The sequence below is a fragment of the Orcinus orca genome, chromosome 12 (assembly GCF_937001465.1).
Source record: "Orcinus orca chromosome 12, mOrcOrc1.1, whole genome shotgun sequence".
NCBI classification, from domain to species: domain Eukaryota; kingdom Metazoa; phylum Chordata; class Mammalia; order Artiodactyla; family Delphinidae; genus Orcinus; species Orcinus orca.
In genome coordinates, this window is record NC_064570.1 from 40,481,859 (window position 1) to 40,509,722 (window position 27,864).

At 38.5% G+C, this 27,864-nt stretch overlaps 1 long non-coding RNA gene across 2 annotated transcripts in view; it reads right to left on the reverse strand.

Moving 5' to 3' along the window:
• LOC105748518 (uncharacterized) overlaps positions 1-27,864 on the reverse strand; it is a 97,288-nt gene that overhangs the window by 11,195 nt on the left and 58,229 nt on the right. For both annotated transcript variants that reach the window (XR_007470637.1, XR_007470636.1), the window contains exons 2-4: positions 25,639-25,713; positions 24,917-25,061; positions 22,672-22,780 (exon numbers count right to left, since the gene is read on the reverse strand). This is a non-coding gene — a long non-coding RNA (uncharacterized LOC105748518). The remainder of the gene's footprint in view (positions 1-22,671; positions 22,781-24,916; positions 25,062-25,638; positions 25,714-27,864) is intronic.

The following is a 27,864-nucleotide window of genomic DNA, read 5'->3' on the forward strand; positions in this document are numbered from 1 at the left end:
TTGTCCTTCTTTCTTACTGTATCAACTCATACATTCACTCATCAAATATTTATTGAATGTCTGCTATGTGTCAGTTACTCTGCTAGACCCATGATATAGAGAACAAGATAAAGTCCCCACTCCCGTGAAGCTGTATTGAATGTGTATGTGGGAGGCGGGGTGGAGCAAAGATTAAACAAGTAAACAAACAAATATGAAATACGTTAGCTAGGAAAAAGTGTCATAAAAACTTATATAACAGGTAAAGGGTTAGGAACTGGTAAGTATGAGGGTTATTTAAGATGAAATGGCCAAGGAACAATTAAGCAAAAACCTTAATGTACTGAGGAAAGCATTGAAAGATCTGGGTAGAAGAATGTTTTAGGCAGAGAGAACAAAAAGTACTAAGGCTCTGAGGTGGTAATGAGCCCTGTGTATTCCAAGAACATCAGAAAGATGGTGTGGCTGGAGTTGAGTGAGAGAGGGGCAGAGGGGTATAAGATAGGGGTAGCATGAGCCAGATCATGTAAGGCCAGCATAGGCTATGGTAAGCAGTTTAGATTTTATATTTATGCAATGAGAGGCTTATGGAAGGTTTTGAGCAAAGGAGTGACATAATCTGATTTGTCTTTTAAGATTACTCTAGCTGCTCTGTGGCAAATAGGCTATAGGGTTGCAAAAATGGAAGCTAGACCAGTTGGGAGGTATTGCAATGGGCCAGGCAAGACGTGGTAGTGCCTTGGATTGGCACTACCTGGAGGTAATAAGAAGTGATCACATTTTGAACATACTTTGAAAGTAGAGATGGAAGACAAGACTTTCTAAAGGTTTTCATGTTAATTGCGAGGAAATAAGAATTGAGGATGCCTTCTAGGTTATTAGTCTGAAAAGAGGTGAATAGTGATGCGGTTATGAGATGCGGAAGACTGGGGGAGAAGCCTAGAATAGGGCTCCCAAGAGCAGATGCTCCACAAATGCTAATTCGGTAATTAAAAAACAAAAAAGTACAAATTAATACCATTGCAAGCTGTTTATATAAGTGATAATAAGTACATAACTTCAAATTCCAAATCTGTAGCATTTTTAAAAGTAGCAATAGTAATCAGAGCAGGAACAAGGAGAAAATAACATCCCAAGAAAAATCATCTTTAGAACGCATAATTGAAAATCATTTCAGACTACTGCAGGACTTCAGCTTCAAATTTCACAAATTCTAAGAGCTCTAACATTAATTAAAATTGGTTTAAAGTTATTTGTTGAATGATTAACAATGATTCAATTCATTTATCTCTCACTTATTTAGCAGAAGACATTACTGTTTAGCATAAAAGACTCTCCTACCTCTATATACTCATGTTTTCAAAGAAGTTAGAACAGACAAGCTACATCATCTTTATTCATTGTCACGATAGTAATCAGCTGAGAACTTTCAACTTGACCTCTGTGTAGCACTCAGAATAGATAAAGATTGGTTGCTACGATATCTTAATAACATAAATATCCATTCCATCAAGCCAGGCTCTTGAAATTCATCTTAGAGTTTAATAGTGAAGTACCCGCTCCTTAATTGGTAAGATTTGATTAATATGTCCTTTCTTACATCCACATGGCCCATTTGCAGTAGGTTAAACTTGTTTCATTTTTCAAGTTACAACAGTTTAGGGATTTCTGCTTCCCTTTTATCTCTGATGTAAAGTATTACACCTAAGGAACGTGCACTAAATCTGTTTTTACTAATATTCTAGCTGCTTAAATTCAAGGCTCTAGACATGTAATAAAGAGTTATTTCTTGATGGTTTTATAAAGATCCAAAGACTAGACACTAGGGCAAGAAGCATCATTCCATTTGTATAGAATTTTTGAGGAAGGGAAATAGGGGGAGTTTTCTTTTGTTATTTATCACCTAAAATTTGAAATTTTTGCCATTACACCACTCAGTAAACCCTAAGGATAGCTTCCAGTTGGTCTGAGTTACAATAATCTTGTGAAGATTTACTGCTGAGTTTCATGTTATTATAAATGAAGGAAATTCTACTCACAGTCCAAATGTCAAATGCAGCTTCACACAGGGTCAGGCAACATCACTGTGCCACGGGCTTTTATCATAAATCAAACACTCTGGAACAAATTCGGAGCTCTGACTTCCCAAGTTTCCATGTAATATTCTGCACTGTTTTTTCATTTGAACACATGGAGGCCAGCTGTAAATCATACACTAACCTAAAAACTAGGAGACTATTTTTTTTTTCTCCCTGGAATAAAAACTAAGTAAATGGCTGATTCAGGAAAATACTACTATTGGCAGGAAGTGGAGCACCCTTAGAGGACAGGCAGAAGCACATTCAATCCCTGGCCATTTAACAAGATCTGCCAATTCTATGTCGTATCTGTTCCCACAAGACTCCTGTCCCAAATTGCGCCATGTATTTGCTTTCATTTTATTCCAAATGGAGAGTTCGTTTTCTTTTCTATTAACTACTGACTGGCCATTCCATATGTAACTTGCATAATCATCTCTATAGGCCATGGAGAAATATTGTTTGTATCAGTAAGAATCCCTATTATTTTTTTAGTCTTTCCCTATCAAACCAGCATTCCTCTTCTGCTGGGATTGTCTCACCCTTTATAGATAGTCCTATATAATGGATTTCAAAATGTCTTTAACTTGGTTCTCTTCTGCAATGTCTCTTTAGCCCTGATAAACCCTTGGCATGTTTGCCCAACGTGGCCACGGAACACCGTGCACTGTATTCCCCACGCCGTGATGTACACAAAGGAGGGACCCTCATTCTTGACCTCAAATGGTGCATCCTGGAATGGGGTTGTGCGTGCCTGTAGCGAGGAGTGTTTGTTCCTTATTCACACAACGGGCTAGCAACAGCTCTGTTTTTGCCCCACAAAAGTCACGTGCCCTTGACTCTGCCACAGCAGGCAATTCTAACCAGCTTCTGCTCTGTAGACTCTTTCAAGCTAAAGTCTGGTACCTGCATCTGTGCGTCAAAACCTCCGGGGTACACAGTCAAGTTCTCCCAATATCTTTGAAACCATATCCAACTCTGAAACCATGAAAAACTGGGTCCTACCTTAATGTGAATGGTGAATATAATGCATCAAAATCTTAAATAAAATATAGTATTAACCAATCAAATCCAGCTGTATATTTAAAATTAATATTCTTTGCGTTTGTTCCAGGAATATATAGGTTACATATAGGTATGTATCAATAAAGTTCATAACATAAACAGATCAACTAAGAAAAAAACAACTCAATTTATAGTACATTGAAAAAAGGCATTTGATAAAATTTACCATCCACTCTTAAAGGAAAAATCTCTTAAAAACATGAATAGAAAGATGTATATTAAAATCAATCACAGTTTTTCCAGCCAGCCTCATACTTGAGCATTGCATGCTTGCCCATTAATGCCAGATAATAGTATTAGTATGCCCAAAATAATAATCATTCTCTCTACAAATAATGCACATATGATTACTCTGAATCAGCCAGTCAGTGCAATTAAATAAGAAAATGAAATATAAGTGAAAAGTACTAAAATAGAGGAAAACACTTAAATATATTTGTCTACCTAGAAAAAAAAATAAATGAATCAACTAAGAAGCCATTGGAAATAGAAAGTAAAGTCAGTAAAATGGACAACTAAGCTAAAAAATTAATGTTTCCAAAATTTTAAAATGCAAAGAAAAATATTTCACATAAAATAGTAACAAGAAATGCAAAGGAACTACAGAGGAAATTAACTTCACAAGACGTTAGATCACTTACTTGAATAAAATTATAAAATTTTAGTCAGAAGCATAGGAGCAAAATGAATATGTGGAAAACATACAGATTATGAGATAGACAGGAACTTTTAAAGAAAAATAGAAATTCTCCAAATTAAGCTATAGATTTATTTCAGTTTCAGTCAGAATACTGAACGTTTTTTTCAGTGAATTGATAACAATTATGCTAAAGTTCGCTGGATATCCAGGAAAATTATGAAAAAGAAGAATGAGAGAGGACTTGCCCTTTCAGAATCTAAAATGTAGCATAAATTTGTCATAATTGAGTAATTTTTGTGTTTTTGAAATAATCAATAACACAAATACATAAAAATTGGTGGATAAAGATGGCTTTTCAAGTTGACACAGGAAAGATAAATAATTTAATAAATGGAATTGGGACAATGGTTGAGTAATATGGGAAAAAAAAATTAGGTAGATTCCTGCTTCATCCTTACCCTAAAATTGGCTGGAAATAAAGATTAAATTTAAAAGCAAAATCATAAAGTGCTATAAGCATATAGAGATGATATTTATATGTCTGGTATAATGCATATATAATTTTATATTATATTACATTATAAATGCAAAAATATAAACATGACATAAAAATTAATAATCATAAAAAATATATTTGACCTCACATAAATTTAAAACGTTTGTTTTAGACACCTATTGAAAATTACAGTGTTGATATATACACAAGCAAAGATGATGTGCATCTATAGCATGATCTCATTTTGGAAAAAAATCAATAATTATATGTTTGAATAACATGACTATATTTATTATACACTCACAAAGTTGGATGTTTAAAAACATAATGCTTTTTTGTCTTGAAGTGAATTTATTTTCTAAATCTAGATCGCCAACTCACCAGCCTTATATCAGGCAATTTAATTTAGTTCTTGCATTCTAGTTCTGCCCCATCCAGTAATTTAATAGTCCACTTAGACTGTGTAAACCAGTTACAGTGTGGTTCTCTAGTGCCTCCTAGACATTTCTTTCTCACCTCATCGAGCTGTCAGTGTTCCAGGGTATCAAGCACCTGCCTTCCACGGGCAGCAGCTGGCTGCCTCTCTGTAGTGGGGAGAGGTTGTGAAGAAGAGTGACAAAATCTACTTTCTGTGTGGTATTCCACTGCTTCTGTCAGCGTAGTCTCTTGTCTCTGAACCACATCAGGAGGGGTGCTGGTAGGGGTCACATTTGGTTGCTGGCAGCAAACTGGAAGGGTGACATCTCAGAGATGCAGCAGCTCTGCTCTTCTCTCCTCAGCCTGCACATGAGCTGCCCCTCCCAGGTTAAGTCATGAGGTCCATCCATGTTCAACTCACTGCTGTGAGCAACTCCCTGACACGTCACTCTTGGACCATGTAATACCCTGGAGACTCAGTGGAGGGCAGGGTGTGGTTGGAGGCCCCTCTCATATATAAATGAACCATGTATCCATCTCCCTTGCGTTACCAGTGCAGGATGGTGCAGCGCACATCTGCCTGGCTGCCACATTTAAACTGCAGCCAGAAGACAGCGCATGCATCTCCTTTTCTCAAGTTTCTGCCTACTCCCTGGGGCCTTCTAATATTTGTGTCCTGCTTTTCCATTTGATATTCAGCACAAGGAGTCAAGGAATAAAACAACACCAGGCCAGTTTTTCCTCTCTCTTCTTCATCTAAAACTCGATTTCTCTCTACGCTCAACGTGGTTCAAAGTACTTTATTATGTAAAGGGGAGTAAAAAGAGCTGAGGTCCCTCAGCTCTTTACCTCAGCAGATGTGTTTGGTCTCTGCAGCCCTCCCTGCTCTATAAGAACTCATGATCTAAATTGGAGATGGTCATCAGGAAGAGAGAAGTAAATGTTCTTTGATACTGCAAGTAATTATAAGGCATTATAATTATAACATTATATATAACATTATAACTCAGAAATCTTGAGACCCAGAGTGCTGATTTAGCAGGTGTAACTTTCCTGTTATGTTTCAAGAATCATCATATTTTCTAACTGAATAATTTGATTTCTTGCAGGAAATATACTAGGATTGCATCTTGGAATAACCAGTGATGTTAGGAATTGGCTCAATCCTTTACAATTTTAAACCTTTACCCTTAAATTTCTCAAGGAACATTACTTATAAGAAAAAGAGGAAAACAAGAAATAGTCCAGTACTCAGACTTCCAGGAACTTCAAATTCACAAGTGCTGCAGAAAACTCTAGTCAAAGGCAGTGGAGATCAGGAATAGAGCATGGAAGCAAGTTAACCACTCAGGACCAAGTGCTCCTGCACTGCCAGACCCCAAGTTACTCAAGAAGTATTAGGCCATCCTCCTGCACCCTCAACTCACTCAGCCCTGACCCCACTACCAAGGCGTAATCAGAAAACTTAATGTAACTTGATTACACAGTTATTCCTTTCCCTATGTGAAGAGTTACCCACTTTGATCTAATTCCTTAAAGCCTCAGGGAGCATATCATAGGGTATGTTTAAGTTAAATTCCACTAGTCAAATAATGTGGCAAATCTTCTGTGTGTGTTAATTGTAATAATTTCTACGTCTATATATAGCGTTTTAACAAAGCACCTTAAAATACATGATTAATTCCACATGATATTCACAAGACTTTAGGCCAAGTAACAGAGTTCAATATAATAAATAGAAACACTTTAGATGTTTTAAGAGAAATGGGTTTAATTCAAGAAATAAGAGGCTTACAAAATAACTAGAAGTTTGGAAGGAATGGGCTCTAGACTGGGCCTCCAGGAATAACCCCCAAACACTGCATAACCAAAACACCAGGAGGGCTGCTGATTCTGCCACAGTCAGAGGTAAAAATCAAGAGGCCACTACTGGAACTATTAAGTCAAGAACATTCTGTTATGGACTAAGATATAGAGGCCAAACTAGTGGTTACCAGTGGCTGGGGTAGCAGGGTTCGGGCAATGTAGGAGTTAGGGAGTGAGAGGTACAAACTACTGGGTATAAAATAGGCTCAAGGATGTACTGTACCACACGGGGAATACAACCAATATTTTGTAATAACTGTAAATGAAATGTAACCTTAGAAAACTGTATACAAATTTTTTTTTAAATTTTTAAGTAAAATAAAACAAAACATAAAAAAGACATTATGCTATGGCTGTGACCTGGAAATGAGAAAGTAGCTGCTGTTGTCACCTTAGCTACTACGTAAAGCTGGACACTGGAACACTGCTGAAGAAAAACCCCACATCTTTGCAACCTGTTTTCTGAAAGAAAAAAACAAACAAAGGTGCAGGAAGATGGCTCCCTTATTATTCCCACCTTATAAATCTTGAATCAATACTTCTAAATGATAGAATCAAATTTGCTTCCAAATCTTAGCAGCAAAGGAGCCTGGGAAATATGGATTTTTAGCTTTCCAGCTTCTACAGGCCAAGAAGGCAAAGCAGAAGGAGTTAGAAATGGATGCTGGGACTTCCCTGGTAGCGTGGTGGTTAAGAATCCGCCTGCCAATGCAGGGGATACGGGTTTGTGCCCTGGTCCGGGAAGATCCCACATGTCGCAGAGCAACTAAGCCCGTGCACCACAACTACTGACCGTGCGTTCTAGAGCCCATGAGCCACAACTACTGAGCCTATGTGCTGCAACTACTGAAGCCCACGTGCCTAGAGCCTGTGCTCCACAACAAGAGAAGCCACCGCAATAAGAAGCCCACACACTGCAAAAAAGAGTAGCCCTCACTCACCAGAACTAGAGAAAGCCCGTGTGTAGCAACAAAGACCTGACACAGCCAAAAATTAAATAAAATTTTTAAAAAAGAAATGGATGCTGAGAACAGACCAATCACCCATACCACCACAGGGAGCTTGTTGGAACTTCCATTTCACAGATGAGGAAACTGAGATTCAAAAAATTTAAGTGATTTGCACAAGACTTCAGTGCTAAATAAATTGTATTACCAGGAATAAAACCCAGGGATTTCTATGCCGTGACCAGAATACTTTCCAATTTGCCATTCTGTATTAATTGATTATGAGGGATTATTAATCCAGAAGAAGAAACAATTTGTTACACCTGTAAGAGGACCTAACATTTCCTGACATATATTTGCCCATCTATCAGGCTATTATTATGTTTCAAAGAGATCAACTTAGAAAAATCTCTAGATATACAGCACTCCTTCTCAATGGATATTAAGCAGTTGATAGAGTTTAGGGTATAGATGAAGTAAACTTGAAAACTTCAAGCTCTTGTCTTCCTTCAAACATTCAAAAATTACTCAAAGCCTAAAGACAGAAAAAGGCAGCTGAACAGGCAAAATTCATGTTCTTGATTTTTATCCCCATTCCCTCCCCAAATTAAAAGATTATTTGCAAAGATTTATAAAAAGTCAAAGAGTAAAAGAAAAACTTACTTACGTTATCTGAATTAAATTCAGAAATGCTATTCGAGACAAATGTAATATATAAATGTAAGTTAACTAAATACTGGTGAAGTTATCTCTTAAAGAGATACCGGCCTTAAAGATGTAACTATACAGCTATTGAATATAATCTGGCTTGCTTATCAGCTTTCTAATACATATCTCTTTTTAGTAATTGGTTCATTTTTAAAAAATGAATTATTATCCATGTGTTCAGTATGTGGATCATAATTTAATCAAATGTGAAATTTTAGATTAATTTTTAGCATATTCAAACTCATCCCAAATCCACTAATAGACATTCAGAAAATGGTTTTGCTGTCATTCTACAAGTCTCCATGGCAATGTTCAGTGCTCATTTTTGTGACTACCTCTTTAAAGGGAAGCATTTTGGAAGAGGTCTCCTGAGGGCATTTATAATAAATCTTTCCTGAGTTTCTTTTAGGCAGAAAAGAAAAATCCACTTAAGACAATGCTTTAAGGCAAAGTGTTACCTGACTTCAGATTCAAACGTTTTATTTATTAGGGAAGAAGTTAAAATCTCCAGGGGATGCTGAATCAGTCTATTCTGAGAGGTAGAAATGGAGAAGCTACTTCAGGTAAATGGTGTCTAACTCTGGTAACAGAGACAAGTCCTAGCCCTGCCAACATTCTCTCTCCTGGAAATACCACCACTCTACTCCACAGGGAAGGTATATTAATTGCTTAATTGAGAAATGAGAAGACAACAGTGAAGAATTACAGCAGCTTTTATTTACTGAATCCCCACTATATACCAGCCATGTTAGATGCTTCAAAACATTACTATGAGCATTAATCCCACATTGCAGAAAAGAAAGCTGAGGCTCATAGGAGCTAGAAATGTGCCTAATGTCACACAGCTAGTAAGCAGAAGAAGCAAGACTCAAACCATGACCGACTGGCCTCAAAGTTTGCATGCTCTCCCCTACAGCATAGCGATGAGAAACCCAATATCTCGAGCAAAGGCCACTGTCTACTCAAATAGAGATGGTATGAGGCAAGCAATGTAAATTGACCCAACGAGGAAAAACCTACACCATGTAAAACTGCAACGCCACAGAAGCTTCGCAATCTTACCTGAATGTCTCTAGCAATCAATGTAAAGGTTATTCAAGTTCAGCAAACTTGCCTCTAGCAAAATACAGCTAAATTTGTTCTACTTATGGGAATGGAAGGAGAGTAAAAAGATTCCTGTTTCCTCGTTGGCAGATCTATCCCCAGTGTGAATTTTCATCTTCACGAGTTAAAAGATGCAGCATAGAAAGGGATGCATAGTTCTGAATAAACAAGTTATACTTGAAATGACAATCAACACCCCTGACACATTTCTATGTATGTCTGATTTTTTTTTTCTCAAGAAAAGATTATGTTTCTGATACAGGAGTGATCATTTCTAGCCATGTTTCTCATGCCCAAGGTATATATTCCCTATAGTCTCTATGTAATATACCTTCAACATATTATACTTTTTATGATTATTAAGGTAAAACTTCATTTTCCAGCTATAGAGTCAAGCCAATTAATCTATTTCACTTTGGGTTTTTGGTGGGGAGGAGGATATTTTTGACTAGTAAGGCTTTTTTCCTTTATTTAATTGTACATTTTCCCTTTCTACTGCCATTTCTTCCACCAAATGTCTGCAACTGATTGTAACTCCGACATTCCAAATCAGATGTGATGTCTGAAGCATTGTAACTGAATTGTGCAGGAAGAAACACTCAGGACTGTGATTATTCTTCATATAGTTCTTCAAAAAACATTCAGCTTTTCTGCTGCCACATCACATTATAAATTAATTTTGTTTCCAAGTAATGCTCACCTTAATTTTCTTTTACTTCACTTCTCTAACAAGTTATCTTGGCTCAGGCTAAGATGAGCTAGGCAACAATCTCTCTGGAGGCTTGCACGTGCCACGACTGCATAAAATCACCTTAAATGGGAATTCTTAAGGACACTTAAAGAGTTTCTAGCCATATTCCTGATTTGCCTGGGGAGCATTAGGCCTGTAAGAAAGAATTTCTGACATACTGGGGTGGGATGTGGTATGAAGAGTGATTGCTATGTTGGCACAATGAGCCTGAAAAAATATTATACATCTTCTACCAGGAGCAATACTAAAAGGGAATAGTATTTCTGAATACAGTAGGAGACGTTCCTTGAATTCACCACGACTGCACAGACAGCTCCCACTGCCACCAGCACGCAGTGATTATTTTCCATTCAGCCATTCTCCAGTCTCCTACTACCCAGATCTATGTTCTGTAGTGTTCTGTGTATGGCAAAAAGGCTGACGCCTGCAAAACTGCGTCACCTGGGCTAATGGCAGCCCAGCAGGAAATCAGAAAGTGGGAAAAGAAAGAGGGCAGGGGGCTTCCCTGGTGGCGCAGTGGTTGAGAGTCCGCCTGCCAATGCAGGGGACACGGGTTCGTGACCCGGTCCGGGAAGATCCCACATGTCGCAGAGCGGCTGGGCCTGTGAGCCATGGCCGCTGAGCCTGCGCGTCCGGAGCCTATGCTCCACAACGGGAGAGGCCATAACGGTGAGAGGCGCGCGTACCGCAAAAAAAAAAAAAAAAAAAAAGGGAAGAGGGCAGGGTTCTTCTTGGCTTGCTCATGCCTGGATTCAATGCTAGGATTCTAACAGTGGATGCGGCTCCCTCTGACCACAGCTCTGGACAGGCGGTCTCTCCTCAGAGCTCTGTCTCTCACAGGGCTTTAATGTGTGTTCCTCTCCTCGGGTTTAGGGATGGCAACACCTTCCAAATGTTGCTAGTCAGGGGTGCCTCAACTTCTCTTGTTTGTTATCTTCCCCAACCTCACACTTCTCTAACAAGTACTTTCATTAAATTCTCCTCACAATTCCATCAGTGTGCATTCTGTCTGTCTCTCGCTGGGCCCCTGGCTGATGCAGTAATTGGTTCCAGGAACAGACCCTCAGGTTGGAATTCCAGTATTGATTCCACACATATTATTTTATAACATACAGATGACTTACCTACTCAAGTGGGAGGAGGAGTGGAGGGTAAAGAGCAGAGGGCAAGATTGTGGGAGATTAAGTATCTGTTTCATTTGAGCTTTGTGGTGATAAAGATTATAGGTGGCCTCTCACGTGCTGGAGAGATTATAAGAATAAAAATATAAGCTTAGTGCCTGAACTTTCAACTCAAGGCATGGTGGAGAACCGGAAAGTTTCTAGTTAACTTTAAATGTTATCTCTTATCTCGCGTATTGTACAACAGACATAGTTGATGATCAGAATCATGACATGATGATATGAGCTGCAGAGCTGCAATACCAACTAAATATATACATCCAGTGGGCTTTGAAAGTCCAAGTTAAAATTAAGCTTAGCAGCCCTTCTCAAGTCTCAGGATCCCACTTCTTTGTAACCAGGGTTCTAACTGTAATCTAAGAGACTTGTAATAAAGCACTGGTTGAAAAAAGGGGAACCCTGACACCTGAAATGAGGTCCTTAACTTGAATTCTCAAATCCCCCTGCATCGTCGTTGCTAGTTGATACAGTCTCTCCAGACTAAAAAAATTACTTTCAGTAGCTTCATCTGGAACGCTTACCTAGCCAGGACGTTCCCATTATTCTCAAGGTTAACCCACACCACCATCCATAGCTTCCATGGCCACAAGGAGAATTGCAAAGTACTCTCAAATATAAGATAGGTTCAGTATCAAAGGGGTGATAGGAAGGTGCCAATTTTTATAGTCAAGAAATGGGAGTAGGGGAAGCATGTTTACAAATAGATTCTGACAGGATTAAATCAAGGAGCTAAAAATATAAGGTTGTTTCAAGAAGAATTTATCAATATGGGAAAGCTTATCTAAGATTCTAGATATATTATGTCAGCTGAAGCTCTAATTAGTTTGCTTGAAGCCTGAACTCAGTGGTGACCTACAGTAATAAGGTTGAGATGCTGGGACTTCTCTGCAACAAAGAGGAAAGAAATTAAAGGCATAGGGAGGTGGGAATGCTGGAGTGGACCTATTATCTGTAACCTACTCAGCCACTCTTACCATACCTCTAGGAAGGACCAAAGGACACTTCCTTCCCCAAAGCAAAAAGAATACCTTGGTAGTGAGCACCAGTACCCCCCAAAAGTTCTGTCATGGCTGCCCTGTGTAGGCTAGAGATGCTACTGAAGAATCAGGCTCCCTAATCTCAATGAGAATGATGGGGTCTTGGAGTGGTAGAGGCCAGGCGGCAGTGCCCAGTTTCAGGGGTGAGGGTGGCACAACTACTGAAATAGACCACAAAGACAGAACAGCAATACAAGTGTGTTGACCTACATGGATATATGATTGTGGTTAATTTTGTGTGTGTGAGAATTTTAGGAATGAAATAGATTATCAACCTTCTAAAATATTATTTAGTTTACGTTATCACACCAATTCTTCCCCTGGTAGGCAATACCCAAATAAAAATACTATAGTGGGAATTCATGGCCTCTTACCCAGTTCACAAACCCAGCGCCTTTTCAGATAGAGGCTAGTTTTGTTTTGTTTTGTTTTTTAAAGGAATCATTCTGAAAGGCAGACACAAAGATACACTGCAAATCTTCCTCCAAACCTTCCCTCACAAGATCCATGGCTGTTTAACAGAGTGACAGTGAATTGGGAAAGAGAAATAACCATACTACCCAGGAGTTATTACCTCAGTTTAGCACTAATCAGTGTAGGCACAAAGTCAGGAAATAAACAGAGTCTTGGCCCAAATCTACCTTAGAGTGGTCAGTGGGCTATATCCCTTCTGATTGTTATTTCCCATGCTTCTTATTGTATACTTGGAATAATCATAACTTAACAACTGGAAACATCCTTACATTGGTTCTCTGACCTATGAAGTAAATGCTATATGGTGGGAAGAGCCAAGTAGAGTTTCTGGAATTTCCCCTGTCAAGTAGTAAACAGAAAGCAATACCCTGAAAACACTGCAGAAATATGTACTACTATCAAAGATTAAAAGCAGCGTGGATGGTAATTCCGGTCCCTTCCTCATTTTATACTGGCCTTTTCAGTTTGGAGGTCACAAAAGGATGCTTAAGAATGACCCTGAGTTACTGTGATCAGCCACAGCTGCTGATCCAGATGTAGTGCCCTAACTGGAGCAAATCAACACAGCTGCTGGCTCCTGGAATGTAGTTATTGATCTAAGAAGTGGTTTGTTTTCTTGTGGGGTTTTTCCCATTTGCATTAGTAAAGACAATCAGAAACTGTTCATCTTTATCTAAATAGTAGGAACGTAATTATACCTTCAATGTCTCAACTCAGGACTATGTCAACTCTCCTGAAAAAATCTTGACCATTTTGAAATCCCAGAAAACATCACCCTGATCTAGTATATTGAAGACATTATGCTAACTGGACCTGATGACCAGGAGGTCACAAGTTCCAAGATGCCTTAACAAAACCATGTGTGCTAGTGAGTAGAAGACAAACCACACAAAGCTTTGGGATACTGTCAAACTGCAAAATTTCTAGTAATCCTTTACGGTAGAGCATGTGCGGATATTCCCTCTAAAGCAAGCTACAATTAATTGCACCTTGAATTTACTACTATGAAGAAAGAGGCAGCATATTTAGCTTAAGTCTTTGGGGTTTGGAGGAAGACTACACTACATTTGGCAACACTGTTGTAACCCATTTCCTGAATAATCCACAATGTTACCAATTTTATTGCTGCCCACAGCATAAAAGGCTTAGCAATAGGACCAGGTTATGGTGCAGGCTTCCCCATCTTTTGCATTTCATAAGCTAGAATATTTAAATGGTACTTGAACTCTCTGGTACAACTTGAAAGGCTCCCTTTGAGGCCTCTACTGTGCCGCAATAGGAGAAACACAGTATAGACCCTAATATGATAGAGCAATCCAAACTCCCTCCTGCAAAAAACTATCCCATTTGTAAAACTATTTCTGGTTTGCTACTGGCCCTGGTACAACAAAACAACACCTGAGCACAACAACCAGGAGACCATATGACCTGAGCTGCTCATCATGAATTGGGTATTATTTGGTAGATGTGTGCATTGAATGATTAAATTTGGAATGGAATATATCTAACATGCCCAAGGAAGTCCAGAAAACTCAAATAACCCAGCTGGGCAGAATCAGACTTCAAAGTACATACACCTCGGACCTAGAGATTAACATACTGAGTGAAGTAAGTCAGACAGAGAAAGACAAGTATCATATGATATCGCTTATATGTGGAATCTAAAACAATGGTACAAATGAACTTATCTACAAAACAGAAATAGAGTCACAGATGTAGAAAACAAACTTATGGTTACCAGAGGAGAATGGGGGAGGGATAAAGTGGGAGATTGGGATTGACATATATACACTACTATATATAAAATAGATTTAATAAGGACCTACTGTATAGCATAGGAAACTCTACTCAATACTCTGTAATGACCTATACGGGAAAAGAATCTTAAAAAGATTGGATATATGTATATGTATAACTGATTCACTTTGCTGTATACCTGAAACTAACACAACATTGTAAATTAACTATACTCCAGTAAAATTTTTTAAAAAACAAAAATTAAAAAATTTTAAAAAATAAATCAATTAAGAAGTCAAAAGATTTCTTTCAGCTCAAATAAAATCAATTCCATAACAAAAAAATTGCATAAAGCAAGATTAATTTTTCATATTTCTCGGTATTATGTGGACAGGATTCTTAGTTCAAAAACACCTTTCTGTCAGTATTGTGCAGTTTTAAAATGGATGTTGGGGGCTTCCCTGGTGGCGCAGTGGTTGAGAGTCCGCCTGCTGATGCAGGGGACACGGGTTCGTGCCCCGGTCTGGGAAGATCCCACATGCCACGGAGCGGCTGGGCCCGTGAGCCATGGCCACTGAGCCTGCGCGTCCGGAGCCTGTGCTCCGCAACAGGAGAGGCCACAACAGTGAGAGGCCCATGTACTGAAAAAAAAAAAAAAAAAAAAACAAAACAATGGATGTTGGTAGTGGGGTGGGAGAAGGAATAGGGGTTGGCACATCTCGTTTCTCTTTAGTTTCTATAAGATCCTTAATTTCCCCTCTGTATAAGTTTGCTCAGGCTGCCATAACAGAGTACAGGCAGACCTTGGAGATATTGTGCGCTCAGTTCCAGACCACTGCAATAAAGCAAATATTGCAATAAATCAAGTCACACACACACACACAAGTACATACTCCTATTGCTGTCATCAGTTCCTCAAACCACACTTGTGGCCTCCTGGGAAGTTATCTATGACTGTTAGCCAAGAAGGAAAAATTACCTGTCTTTCTGATGGATGTTGACCACATCCAGAAATGGACAGCTGCTACACTCCAGCCCCATCTGTGACGGTCTGAAACTCCTACAGGGAAATATTTCCATTTGGCAGAATTTTGTGTTGTACATCTGTACACTTTGTGTGGAGGGAGAGATGGTCCACTGTATGGATCCACAATGACTCCTGGGAGGAGCTAATGGGATGCCTTTCCCACCAGGGATTTGAAAAACAAGATTAGAGGATTGGTGACAAGGAGTTCTGGGGAAAAGTTATGTGAATAGATGTCTTGGTATAGTCATGGACTGTTGGCTATTTATGTCCTATAGAAAAGTCTACCAGAGGGTATCTATTGCTGAGGAATCTCTTAATGATCAGAAAGATTACTATTACAGATGCCATTCAGCCTCTTTACCCAGCCAATCCAGCATGTGTGTTCAAAATGGCCATGGTGGCAAGGTGGAAGGATACACATGGAACTCAGCAACATGGACTTGCTCTTCCCAAGGCTAATCTATTACAATGCCTATGTACCCAGCCTTTCAGTCATAGAGACCAATGATGTGCTCTGATATGACACCATTCTCCAAAAGGACTAGCAAGCTCCCTGATGGAAAGTTGATTATCCTTTCTACTTGTGAGTGGGGTAGATATTTGTCCTCAGGAACCCAAATACCTGTCCCAGATATGCATTTGGCATCCCAGTCTACAGTGTTTCTTCTAACACCCTACTATAAGCTGAATTGTGTCCCTAGTTGAAGTCCTAACCCCCAGTACCTCAGAATGTAAACTTATTTGGAAATAGAGCCATTGAAGATGTAATTAGTTAAGATGAGGTCATACTGGAGCAAGGTGGGCCCTTATTCCAACATGACTGATGTCCTTATAAGATGATGTGAAGACACAGGGGAAAAGCGTAACATGATGTTGGAGGCAGAGATTATAGTTATGGAACTGTAAGTCGAGGAATGCCAGCAACACCAGGAGCTCATAGCATGGAACTGATTCTCCCCTAGTCCCTTGAGAGATCACAGCTATACTGACACCTGGATTTCAGACTTCTAGCCTCCATCCAGAACTGTACAAGAATAAAATTCTGTTGTTTTAGGCCAGCCCATTTGTAGTATTTTGTCACAGTAGTCCCAGGTATCTAATACACATCCTTATTCATACCTTATTCAGTCAAAAGTTATATCACAAAGCATCAACCTCAATCAAGCCACTCACTTTATAATGAAACAAAGACAGTGATGGGCTCACGCCTATGGAATTCATGGGTTTTACCACATGTCCTATCATCTAGAAGTGGACAGCTATGGTACCAGCTGAGGAGGGTGGGGTTAGGGTACTTTAAACCAGTGATCAATGTACAGTAATGTCCCCCTACTTACCCCATAGCCAAGTCCCAGAACAAATTGGTAGCGGTCCCTCAATATTAAACCTGAAATCTCCATGTTAAAAATTTTGCTTCTTGTTCCTGCACCCTTGGGTTCCACAAATTTGGAAATATGAGTTCCTAAGAGAATAACACCTTCAAATGGGAATGAAGTCACGATTTCAGTATATTGGAGACTAATTCTACCTCCTGTTAATTTAGGGCTCTTAAGCCACTGAATTGAAAGCAGAGGAAGAGTGTGTAACATTGTTGGAGTCATCCATTCCAATTGTTAAGGGGTGATTGTACTGCTGCTACAGAAAGGGAATAAGGAGGGAGATGTGGGGAGTTTGGTAGATTCACTGGAGTACCTCATTATTCTCACAATAATTTTTAAGAGAATCTGTAGAAACGCAATAAAGGTAAAGCCACAAAGGGTTCAAATCCTCTGGTGATAGAGGTTAGGGCCACCGCACTGGGTAAAGAACCCAACCAGCTAAAGCACTGGCAGAGGTAAGAGAACTCAGAATGGGTGGTGGGGAAAGGAGTTTTCAAAGATCAAGGATTCATCAGCACCACTGGAAGGGCAGCCTGAGCAGAAGGTCTAGAATTTCATAAAGCACCAGATGTTTGAAGACAGCTGCAGTATGGAGGCTGAAAGTCACCGAGATGAGAAGAACAGCTTGGTACTAAATGTGAATCAGATCTTCCCCCTCTTGGGGATTCTGAGGACATTTTACAGGAGAAAAGCTGAGATCCTACCAGTCTGCACATGTAAGATTCTGATCAGATTTGGAGACTATGATGGTTAGTTTTTTGTGTCAACTTGGCTATGCCAAGGGATTCAGGTACCCAAACAAACACTAATTTAGGTGTTCCTGTAGAGGCGCTTTTTTAGATCTCGTTAAGATCTACAATCAGTTGACTTTAAGTAAAGAAGATTATCCCTGATTATGTGGGTGGACCTCATTCAATCAGTGGAAAGGACTTAAGAGCAAAACAAATTTCCCTGTAGGAGAAATTCTTCCTCAAGACTGCAGCATCAGATGCTGTGGCCTGCCGTACAAATTTTAGACTTGCCGGGCCACAGTCATATAGCCAATTCCTTGAAATATATATATCTAGATATATATCTTTATATATCTAGATATATATATATATCTGTATGATGATCTCTCATTTTATTTGTGCTACTTGCATCAGTTTTCTGTAAGTCACAGTGGCATGCTGAACTGCAGCTTTGGGTCCAATAATATGAGTTGTTTTACCTGTAGCTGGGATGGATTATTTGTACCTGGTGCTCCTATGAATCATAGTGCAACATGTCCAGGAGGGGGGGCCAGCTGCTGTGCGCAGCAAGTAATCACAAATGGAAACCACTTAACTTCCTATCTTCACCCCATAAACTTGGCCTCGCTGATACAGTGTCCAAACCAGAAGAACTGACAAACTGCCTCCTGGTTTTCAGACAAAAGATTGAAATTACTGAAGAAAATGCAGAGAGAGAGTGAGGAATTCCACATAACTGTTCAAAACAAACTTATTTGACCCTTAAGAAAGACCACTACAGGGTATGTAAATATTGAGTGCACATGGATAAATTTAGGAATTTTACCTTAAAAAATTGAAAAAGTAAAGTGAATCAAGAAAAACTTTCATTTAGAAAACAACTACTTAATTCAAAATTTCTTAAATTTGAATAATGCATGGAACTTCTTTGAAGGGAAAAATATTAGACAACCCACTATTACATACATTATTTTCCTAATATTATATGTATATGTACAAACATAAAAGTAGGTATAAAGTTCTTATGCTTATGCTCTTACAGAGCTAAAATAAACAATTTTATGTTAAATGATAGCAAAATTACAAAGCCAATGAAATTGTAATTTAAAACATTAAATTAGTATGACAATATGACAAATAATTATTTGCTTACTTGGTTTAATTAAATTTAAAACAAATCACTGTTTAGTTTCATGGAAAAAATACATGGTTTACATAGATGCTTTAGAACACGATGGACCACCATTTGGGTTTTTGTCATTGTTAACGTTACTTATTTTTAGATAATTCTTTTTAAACACTGATTAATTATTTTGATCAACCAATGAATTTAATAAAGAACCCAAAATTACAAAAGTTGGCAGTAATGTTTCAATATCATTCAGCAAAAAAATCCTCATTGTGGATTTACTAGGATAATGACTGCTAATGAGCTTTAGCAACTTATTAAATACCAAGACAGAACTCATGAACCTTAATTCACAGCAGGAACACGCAACTGTTATGACACAAGTTGTTCTGAGTTAGACATGTGTAGATTAAAGGAAGGCTCTATCTTGTGTTAGAATCTTTTGGATACATAGAATAGAACCAATTCAACCTGGCTTCAGCACAAGGGTTCTGCCTCTGTCCTCAGCAGGGAGGGGGAGTTTGGGGGGGTGGCTGTGGAATCAGGAACTGGTGAGTTGTTGGGATCTGAGGCTATTCCATGTGTGTGTCTCTCCTTCCCTCTAACCCTCCTCTCTCTCTTTCCCTCCCTCCCTCCCTCTTTCTCTTTCCCCCTACTGGCTGACCCGTCTCCCTCTATCTCTGTATTTCTGTATATGTGTGTCTGTCCCTCACGCCATGAGGTCTTATCTCTACTTCTGTCTTTTGTGTCTCTATTATCTTCCTTCTGTGTTGTCCAGATTTATCTACCCATTTACATGTGAGGCAAAGACTACTACTCCCAGTTTGGGCTTAACATCCTTTACAAATTTAAATGCTGATTAGGGAGAAGACCTGTGTCCCACCTCCATATTTCTAGGAGAGGGAACAGTTTAACAGACCACTGATGTTAAGCTGTGGCTAGTTTGGAGTGAGTGTCACATGGGTGGCTGTCCACTCAACAGTGGCTATTAGAACATACTTTCTGAGAAGGACATGGGTATTATAGGAAACATGTCTATTAAGGACCCAAAACATCAGTTTCTCCTAGCAACTATTCATTAAAGTACTTGAAATATCCAGTTGATTCTGACATTAAAGATAGTGTCTAAAAACCAATCCAGGAAATTATACCAGAGGACAAAAACAAAAGCCTTTTAAAAACATGAAAAGAGCCCCTGACACCACCTAGAAAGAGGTGAATGGCCCAAACCACAAGGGCTATTGGACTGTTCCACCAACAGACCGCTCTTGAAGGCACTCATTTGAAGCATGTGAAAGGACTTGACTTCAAGACTTTGGATGAACAACCTAAGTGTCCATCATCGGATGAATGGATAAAGAAGATGTGGCACATATATACAATGGAATATTACTCAGCCATAAAAAGAAACGAAATTGAGCTATTTGTAATGAGGTGGATAGACCTAGAGTCTGTCATACAGAGTGAAGTAAGTCAGAAAGAGAAAGACAAATACCGTATGCTAACACATATATATGGAATTTAAGGAAAAAAAATGTCATGAAGAACCTAGGGGTAAGACAGGAATAAAGACACAGACCTACTAGAGAATGGACTTGAGGATATGGGGAAGGGGAAGGGGAAGCTGTGACAAAGCAAGAGAGAGGCATGGACATATATACACTACCAAACGTAAGGTAGATAGCTAGTGGGAAGCAGCCGCATAGCACAGGGAGATCATCTCGGTGCTTTGTGACCGCCTGGAGGGGTGGGATAGCGAGGGTGGGAGGGAGATGCAAGAGGGAAGAGATATGGGAACATATGTATATGTATAACTGATTCACTTTGTTATAAAGCAGAAACTAACACACCATTGTAAAGCAATTATACTCCAATAAAGATGTAAAAAAAAAAGACTTTGGATGGAGACCCTGGCCAGCAAAGAATGTATTTTTTACCAGCACTTTTTCTGGTAAAGGAGCATGGGTAAGAATATTTAATCCTTAAAAATTAAACATAATATTATAAAATCCTACCAAATCACTGCCTTCTATAAGTACTTTTACTTATACACAACAGTAGAAACACTAAGATTGCTTTAATCACAAAAATTTTTTTAAGTGAAATTATATCCTCATCAAAAGTGAAATTATATCCTTTAATATTTATTAGATATAGGCAGGATAGGTGCAAAGTGTATTCACAGAGCTTACAATTTGAGAAAAAAGGGAAGATGGGATTAAAATTAATATGTAGGAAAAGCACAATGATGAGCTTTTACAAGCGTGCTGAAGATTTGGGGATTGTGGATGGTGCTGCTTAAGTGCAACAAATCCTCCGAAAAAAAGCTGGCCTGAGTCTCTCAAAAAATGAGAAGGACACTTTGAGAGAAAAGGTCAAATAAATATATGCAAAGAGTATAAGTGAAAGAAGGAAGAAAATTTGGTGTGGGGAGTGCAGAGGGAAGACACGGCTTCCATGTGGTGTGGTGGCAGGCAAGGTGCTAAAGAGTAGAGGCTTGCACAAAGCAGTAACTGGAGTTTCTGAACCAGGTTCAAGAGAGGGGAGATTAAAGCAGCAAAAGTGGTCAATTCTTTTGGCAATGATATGTGGCATAAATTGAATGATGGAGCAGACAGGGATTATCACTTTGCCTGTTATAGTCAGCATGATGCCCTTCAGCACTGAAACACATCTAGTCACCCCAGGACCTGCAGATCTGTAGGGTGCAATCCCTGTCGCCTCACCTACCACATCTGGCCTCACACATCACCCTGGCCCCTGCAACCGAAATTCACTTTTCCAAAACATTGACTGATTCCTGACACTGGCAAGAAGCCAGATCTCAGCTAAGCCAGACACTAGAGACACTCACTGTACCTCATGTCCCCTGCTCTAAATAAAACTCTCTTCTGCTGCTAATACCAGACAAATCTAAATGAGCCTTGTCTCAGTGTACACACGGATGAAAGTGTCAAATTGGCTCCATGGGGATCAAAAGAAAGAGAGGTGATGGAACAGAAAAGAAACAATAATGTGTGGAGGGGGACTACTAGGCACTTCTGTGAGGGGATGATGAGAAAACAGGACCTGGAGGGTGATGTCGGGGGAAAAAAGAATCACGGTGAAAAAGAGAAATGAGGAAGTAAGAAGGACACAAGAGAAACACTTGAGAAAATAAAAAGAAAAGGAGTGGAGGGGTCCAAGGAGAACAAAAATTAATCAAAGACAGAGGGGAAAAAAGGAGATAGAACGAAAGCAACAGAAAAGCAAAGCCAGCGAGCTAAGGAAGAGAACAAGAGGAGAATCTGTATAGACTGTGCATCCTTTTGGTCATCTCTGACCAGGGTTACTGGTGCAAATCCACATTTCATCTGGCTAGTCAGCAAAAAACAAACAAAAATAAAAAGAGAATGTGAGGGATAGAAATGTCTGCATAAAGTCAAGCCTAAGACAAGGTTTTAAATAATATTGGATTTTTAGTTCCCCTTTGATAATCAATAAAAAGACATCAAAGTATCTGTTTTTTAAAATTATGTATTCATATAATTTGTTTGCATATGGAAACTACCTACCTTTTGGAATATGTGGCTTTAAGTGTGTATAGACTGTCCTTCCACTTATGACCAGTAATTAGCCTACTAGCCCTAAGGCTTCATACCAGTGTAGCATAAAAAATTCATTAATTTCCTAAGTGCAACAAATCACAAAAACCTTAAATGAATTAACAATCTGACAGTGATATAAACCCAAGAGCCTTCCTCTACCTCCTCATCATTAAATATAAACACAATGACCAACAGCAGGGTGCTCTGTAGGAGTTACAGGAAAGTAACTTTTAGCCTATGATTTTGTTCTCTCTGACAAAGGAGAGCTTGAATAAAGGAGAACGATCGAAGTTTCTTAAGAACTATATACATTATTGGTTATGTCATTTATCTCTTACCTGGAGTTAAGTGCTATCTCAGATGAATTATATTCATGGGTTATGCTCTCAGGACTGTCTCACTCAGGTGATATTTGATGAGTCCTTCTTGGTAACTTTCAAGATATATCTGTAAGAGATGGTATGTTGAGAAATTTTTATATCTCTATTATGTCACTGAGAGTACCACATCAATACCTACTGAATGATCATTAAAAGTTTAGAGCCACATTTGCTTGAAGAGCTCAGTGGAAAGACAATCTACAAAACTGTTTACAGTTTTCAATGTCCTTTCTTACTCACTCTCTATTTTTTTAATTCATTTTGCTCAACTGTTTAATATAGGAGTTGGAAACTTCTTGAAGAGTCCCGTGGGGATATTAAGATTAAGAGGTTTCAGAGTTCTGCTGATGTATATGTTTTCTTCTCTTAGAAAATTCATTCAGGTAAGAACTTGATTGATTGGAGGTGTAACAGCCTATCATCTCCTCTGAGACTGTACGCAGGTAGGCACTCAGGGAGGCAGGTAGGCAGAGGGCCAGAGAGACACAGAGGTGACTAAAGGACATATCCTCACGCTCCTGAGTGACTGACATGTAAAGGCTACCATTTGTTCTGCTCGATTCTTTTGGTCAGTACTATGGTCTGAATATTTGTGTCCCCCCCAAAGTCACGTGTTGAAATCCTAACGCCTAATGTGATGATATGAGAAGGGGGGTCCTTTCGCAGGTGAGTAGGTCATGAGGGAGGAGCCCTCCTTAATGAGATTAGCGTTCTTACGAAAGAGACCCCACAGAGATCCTTCCCCCCTTCCACCTTGTGAGGACACAGCAAGAAGGCACTGTCTAAGAACCAGAAAGTGGGCCCTCAAAGATTCCAAATCTGCTAGTACCTTGACCTTGGTCTCCCTGGCCTCCAGAACTGCGAGAAATACATTTCTCTTGTTTATATGCTACTTATTCTCTGGTATACTGTTATAGCAATCCAAATGGACTAAGATAAAATATCAGAGTGAATATTTTATTTTTGGTTATGTTGGTATGAAATATTCCACATTGGCATGAATTACAGAAAAATTGGAACATAAAGATAAGCAAATACAATAAAATAAAAACTCACCATAAACTCACTACCCAGACACTAATTTTTCGGCCAATTATTCTCCTACCAGATTTATATTCTTTGCATACATATTTTTAAACAAATATATTTTTACATTATTTGATAGCCTGATTTTTATACACTCAATATCACAAATATATTTCATATGAATAAATATGATTCCTATACTTTCACTGTTAATTGTATACATGTTATATATTGTATTATATATTGTACTATATATGTATATATATAAAATCTACATAAACAATCAGACATGTTTGACAACAATTTTTTTAAAAAACATCAATCTAGGATTTTCAGGGAAAGAGTAGCTCCAAAAAATAATTATCAGTCAACTAATACTGAAAAAAAAATTTTAATTAGAAATTTAGAGATCTCAGTATGTCCTGACCTCAGAACAAGAACCAGATGTTCAAATATGGATAACAGAGATCCTCATCTAAAGGAGCTACATTATGGTATTTTTCCTAAAATATTATACCCTACCTTTTTTGTTTTGTTTTGTTTTGTTTTTGTGGTACGCGGACCTCTCACTGTTGTGGCCTCTCCCGTTGCAGAGCACAGGCTCCGGACGCGCAGGCTCAGGCGCCATGGCTCACGGGACCAGCCACTCGGCGGCATGTGGGATCTTCCCGGACCAGGGCACGAATCCGTGTCCCCTGCATCGGCAGGCGGACTCTCAACCACTGCACCACCAGGGAAGCCCATACCCTACCTTTTTTAATTGGAGGACTCCTATCATCGTTTAACCATTTCTTGATGAACTGTAAAAACTGGCTATTACGCCATGTATCGATATAGCCAGTCTGCTTTTCAGTTTGGGGATTGCTGGTCTTATTGCCACTGCTCCATAACAGCCTCAGTAGCTTTCTAGTCATTTTTCCTAATTCTAGTTTATCATGGGCTGAGACACTGGAGACCTAAGTTCATTAACATGTGCATAAGGCCCAAAGTGTGTTAAATAAGGCCCCCAAAAATCTATAAGGGAAGTATTTGAGTCAGTAAATATCATCCATTGGTTTTATGTATTATTTTCACTAACATTGTTACATAATATTTATAAAAACCTGTACATAAGTATTAGGTATTTTATGCTTTTAAAGAAAAGGAAACTGAGATTTGGAGAAATGAAATAACTTACCCAACGTTACCTAGCTGTAAAATTACAGCATAAAGTCTCAAACCCAATTCTTCTCATTCCAAATCAACTCTAAGGACTTTGTTAAAAGCAATTTCAGGTTTTTTCGTGCTTCTGGCTGAGGAATTCTAATCCAGGGTAAAGCTTCCTAAAACATGTTTCATCAAACAAATAATACAAGGTATATGTATTATGCAATCAAAGAGGCAAACACTGGCACAAACAACTTGCTTTACTGGACTTCTTAGAGATTTTAATGTGTTGACATGCTTCATAAATCTCCGAAAGCAGTATTTCCATAACTACTTGGACCTCCGAGGTGACCCTCTGTAATGGCATACCCCCAGACTTCCAAGGAGCAAACTGCAGAAAATAATGTCCCAGTGGGGCGGGAAGTGGGGGAGAGTTCACCAGACCAGGTAAGTGAGGTCTGATAATCTTAGTCTTTGCATTCACTTCCCAATTACAATCTGTTAGTATAGCTAAGATTAAGCAATAAATTCTGGAAAAGCTTTACATTTATGTGACCTTTTATCTCTTGATAATATAGAAAATTACTTCTAGTAAAAGGAAGAGATAACTCTTTCAAGAATAGCTACAGAATGCACCATGATAAAATATAACAATATTAATAACATTTAATCGGATTAAAAAAGTTTAAATTCCCAGAACACATGGATATAAAATGGAAACTCTTTGGCTGAATTTGGAGTTAAACCACGCACCATGACAGACCACAGCATTTTGTATCATAACCTTCCCCTGAGATGTGCTGCACTGTCCTCAGATCTTCATGATCTCTGTAACAGAAAGAGAATTCTCAACAAAATTCAATAATTTCCACCTTCACAAATTGCACATAATAAAAATTTTTGAGCAATTCTTCAAAACTCAACAAATAACCTTTAAAGTAGCTAAATCTATTTGCAGTTAATTTAAATATTTTCATGGAATAACACCATTTTAGTATAATAGAGAAAGTCATTATACGGCCCATGAAATAAAAGATTCTCTGAAGGGAAACAGTTCCCCAACTTGTCTCCTCGATAAGGTTTTGCATCATGGAAACCCTCTTGGCAACACGTTGTCATCAATATCTGTGAGTGGAAATTTTGCTAAGCACTCTGTACTTATTATCTTATTTAATAATTAAAACAATCCAATAAAGTAGTTACATTGTAAATAATCTCCAATTTTACAAATAATAAAATTGAGGTTAAGAGAAACTAATTAAGTTTACTGAGGAGGCAGAGCTAGGATTGGAAATCAGGCTGCTGTTTACAAAGCACTTTACTTAACCCACCTCTCTCTGCAATGCTCATATTCAGTTACCTGTTTCATGTATTAAAAATACGTAACACCCTGATTTTCCTATTTAAATCTTACAGGAGCCATGGAAGTTTTAAAAGTAGAAATGTGTTCTCAGTAAGATTCCCCTATTTTACCTTAGCAAGCTTCTTGAGACCACAAAATAACGCTTCATTCACTTTGACCTATAACTAACCTCCACTCTTCAACTGGAAATCAAAAGACCGTGGCATCTCATGATTTCTTCTTCTCTTTCGACATTTCTGCTGCCTCATCAAGGCCTTTACAAATGGAACTTAAGTATGATTAACTGCAGTACAAGCTAAACCCCATATATGAATGGCAAAGCAAGCCAGTTCTAAAACCAAAGATAGCTTTATGAGAAAACTAGTAGATGTTCAATCTGTAATTTTAGATTTTATATAAATTAATTTGAAATCCAAAGTCAATAAAAAGGAGAAGAAGGGATCATAAGACTAATTTGCCTGTCAGTGCAGGAGAAGTTGGAATTGGTATGACTGAAAGAGTCTAGAAGGGAATCCTATCAATCAATCCACAATTACTTATTGAATATCCACCACCACTAACTACCATTATGCCACAATTCTTAGAACCCAGCCCTTGAGTTATCCATTGGGGTTAAAGAATTCCCAGAGAATTAGTATGTGTTAATGTAAATATGTATTACTCGAAGATGGGATAGCAGTAAGTCCTTGGCCACTATTATTGCAGTAACCTAATATAATGCAGAGCTCCAAGGGGATAGAATAAAAGACAGATAAATTATGACTGATTCTGGAGAAGTCACATCAATGGAGTAAAGGACCAAAAATGCACCAGAGCTTTGGGTTTTATTTCCAGAAGGTAGAATCATTGTACTAGGTACTGGGTACTAGGAAAGTGAAATAAAGGACAGAGCTGAGATAGAATATTGGGGCCAACACCAGAAGTTTCCCTACAACTAATGATAGCTTTTTTGTCCTCCATTTGTCTGTGTAAGTTGGTTACTTTTTACAATGTAAAATGCATTCTGGAATTTGAAGTTGTGATGCTACAAATAGAAAAGAGACCCTCCCCATACACTATAGGAAAAGGTCACAGAGGTCTATTACATAAAACTGGGATCATTATTTAGACTTAGAGCTCGTGTTGAAGGAAAACTACAAAGGGACAAGAATGGATTTCTCTTGCATTCTTGTCTGCAAAGAGCACTAATCTTTCCAACAAACCATGCCCTCTATCCATGGTGTGCTGACAAGGGTTCAACAACTGACTCTCCAAGAAAAAAAATTATTATAAATTTCACTGCTTTAAAAACATACAGCAACATGATTTACAAATAACGATAAAATATATAATAATCATCATCGTAAATTCCATTCCAATGACTTCAGCGCGGCTTGCTGTTTCCTATAAAATCCACCATCAGTTTCATTTTCATTCTGTTCCCAACAATAATGCCACAAAATTGGACTATGGATAAATGTTTGATTACAATCTGATTCAAAAAAGAAGTCCTCATGTCAATGTCCACTCATTGACAAATGAGTGTAGTTCTGACATAGATGTTGGCTGATATATATATTTTTTATATTATACGGTGAGTCTAAAGTAAAACAACAAGGATGTCTGTCAGACGTCAT